The sequence below is a fragment of the Bactrocera latifrons genome, unplaced genomic scaffold (assembly GCF_001853355.1).
Source record: "Bactrocera latifrons isolate USDA-ARS-PBARC rearing strain unplaced genomic scaffold, ASM185335v1 scaffold_1021, whole genome shotgun sequence".
Classification (NCBI taxonomy): domain Eukaryota; kingdom Metazoa; phylum Arthropoda; class Insecta; order Diptera; family Tephritidae; genus Bactrocera; species Bactrocera latifrons.
Window position 1 is genome coordinate 16827 of NW_017534433.1, and position 3269 is coordinate 20095.

General features: G+C 31.6%; 1 long non-coding RNA gene across 1 annotated transcript; it reads right to left on the reverse strand.

Annotated features, from left to right (window-relative positions):
- Nucleotides 1-1923: 1923 nt before the first annotated feature.
- Nucleotides 1924-2327, reverse strand: LOC108968168. The gene is made up of 3 exons (XR_001993312.1): nt 2244-2327; nt 2088-2137; nt 1924-2018 (listed from the first exon to the last, which is right to left on the reverse strand). It is a non-coding gene; the product is annotated as an uncharacterized LOC108968168 (long non-coding RNA).
- Nucleotides 2328-3269: the final 942 nt, after the last annotated feature.

Here is a 3269-nt window from a genome sequence, read left to right on the forward strand (position 1 = left end):
TTTCACGCGCTAACACGTGTTTCATTGGTCGTTTGTCGTTTCTTTTAAGTCGTTCGTGAGTTATAACATCGCAAACATGGAGCAATATAAAGAGAAAATAGGGCATATTTTTCAAGCCGCCAATAAAATTTGTGTTGTTTATGGACCCGATACAGTTTCCATTTCCTCCGCATAACGATGGTTTCAACGTTTTCGTCCTGGTGTAAAGGTGGTCGAAGATGCGCCACGTTCCGCAAGGCCTGTCGTCGAAAATTGCGATAAAATCGCTGAATTGGTCGAAAGAGACCGGCCGGCATAGTAGCAGCCGTATCATCGGCCAAGAGCTGGACATCAAAAAAAATTTTATGAACAATTGAAAATTCAATAAAAAATACCGCAAGACTTTTTTGACAAGATGAAATGTTATTTTGGTATGTCCGCGCAGAACTTCCAAAACGCAGCACGGAAAGATGTCAGAATTTGCACAATTATTTATTTAATCCCGTCGATTTTGCAATAACATTCAATGATGATATTAATAAGAATATAAAATTTAATATTCTACTTACCTGGGCATTTCTCGTTCCCTAGGAAATTCGTGGAGTCCTAACGAGCATTTACAATCCACAATACACTTGCGTGGCATTTTCTTTCTGTAAAAAAGTTTCAATTAGTATTTGGATATAATTTATATATATAACTTATATAAAGAAATACCAACCATTATATCGATCTGAACGGCAAGAAATTGATCTATGAAAAATAATAACAAAATACTAATTATAATAAAAACGTAAATAACTTACTTTTAAAATAATCCGTCCGTCCGTTTGAGTATTTTCAAATATTATACCAGTATTGCTATTGAGCATGGCGAAATAGTGCTGCGTAAGCTAATTTAAACAATTTTTTACTACTATATATGTGTATGTATATTGCAAATTCAAAAAAATAATTTCTTTAAGAGTCATATTTATTTAAAAACTTATACAGCACATGAAGGTATAATTAATTTTTTGATAACAGCTATAAGCTTTACTCTATAACAAAGGATAAAAATAGTATTTATAAATGTTTGTATGTAGTACTATAATACATAATTAAATGTTATAGTATTTTCGTTTTACGCAACCCGTTTTAAACTCTCGCCACCGTTATTTACCAGAGGTGGCCTTTATTTTTTATTGTAAACGTGCACTTGGAGGGTAGTTTAAGGGGTGTAAACAGCCACTTTCCCTACTCCCTTTTACCATGGTTCCTAGTGTCATGCAAATAACCGGTTTAATTGTCACTCTTTCCTATCACGTTCTTAAGGGCGAATCAAGAAACTTCCCAAAACTTTTGAATTCGTGTGATTTTTTATCACCTTCTTGAGCACACATTTTCTGCTACAATAAAACTTTATACTTTCAGGAAAACGCGACGATGCATGCCTTATTAGCATGTTGTTTAAGGACATGGCTTGGTATTTTGGAGGCTCGAGTTCGAATCCCAAAATAAAAGATTTTGTTTTGTATTAATTTTTTTAATTATTCAGTTTTTTTAATTAATTTTAACAAAAATTACATTTTGTAAATTAAATATTTCTTTTGATATTTGAATTCACATTAATTTGATAAATATGGTATATATTCATAAGTTAATAATATTATATATACTTAAATGTCCTCAGTTTTTCTCTTTCTATAAATTTTTTGCATGTGCCTCATGGTGGCTCATTTTAATGGTTCTCCAAACATGTTTTTCATAAGTTACCAAGCCATAAGTTTTGCAAGAATATATAAAATAACGGATTGAAAAAAATACAAATTAAAAATATTCTTTTAAGTAAAATTGAAAAATAAAATTTACCATATAAAATATGTAAAAATATAAATATTGTTTATTGAAAAAAATTATATATGTATTACTTAATATTGTAGTAGCAAATTCGTCGCATTTCAATCTTTCGTCCATTTCCAAAGCTTCAGTAAGCGTGTTCAATGGCAGGATGGAAGCGATTTCGCTTGTGGTTGTTGTGGTTAACATATCAATAACGTCTGGAAAAGAGTAGAAATACAACAAAATGAACAAATTTAAAGAAATAAATTATATGGGTGTTAGATTACCGTTACCATCTACAGATCGTTTTGCATGGCTGGCCTCTGCATTAAGCAACCTGAAGTGTTAAATTTTTTTCGGTTCAAAGGAAATTGCTCTTCAGTAACAAAAATATGGCACTAACTTAAAGGAGAAATACTGTAAGTTTACAATTATCTGCATACCTTTTGCTGGAGTTGAAGACGATGTGATGCAGTCCTCCAAGGCAATCTCCTCAAATACATTTTCCATCTGATTGAGAAAGAAAAATTGGCAATATCAAAATTATTTTTCAAATATTTCACAAAATGTAATTAAATGAGTCGAGACAAAATATACATCAATACCTTAAAGAATACAAATTTAAAAATTTGTGTAATRAAGGATGTWGAATGGAAATGAGGAGAAACKTGCCCTCATTTGGAATAGAGAAATATTTGTAAACAAGCCACAAGCAACTTAACCACTAAAATACAAAAACCAGATGAGGATTCTAAAGGTTCTTCAAAGTAGTTTTCAACATCTTAAATATAACGAACAAACAGATTCGCTTGTCAGTCCTATTACTTTTACGGGACATAATTTTTCACTAAAACAATAAGAGTATTTTCCTTTTTTATTTCTATTTTAAATAAATTAGTTTTTGAAGTTTTGTTAGGTTCAATGTTTTTTTCTTTCAATGCTTGTGCTTTCATCAAGTCTTAAATGCCATTGCTCCAGGATTTTATTCGGTTTATTTAAAATATTGTATTTTTTTTCATTTCATTGCCATTCTAACTATTTAACATAAAATGAACTAATGAACAATTTGTTTTGCTTATCGTGTAAGACAAAATAATAAATATTGCTCTGAGTATAAATTGCAGAGGATCTGGCTACTGTATAAGCTGATACGTCTTTCTTTCCATTTATTTGAACGATTAGAGAGTGTTCATATGTTCAGAAAGTCTTCCCATATGAGACTTTGCATATTTGTAGATTGAGGCGGCAACTTAGTCAATTCCGACATCGCGTTCAAGATCATTGACGGCGCATCTCAAAACTTTATTTTGGAATCGCTGGATTTGTGCAACAATGCTAGGGCTTGAGCAGCCCCAAAGTTGTTACACCATAAGTCCAAACTGGTCTGAATACCTGCTTGTAGAGTTTCTACCCAGTACCCAATAACTGTTGTTTCTGAATTTTATTTCTAGTCCTTCTGGAGTCCTGTG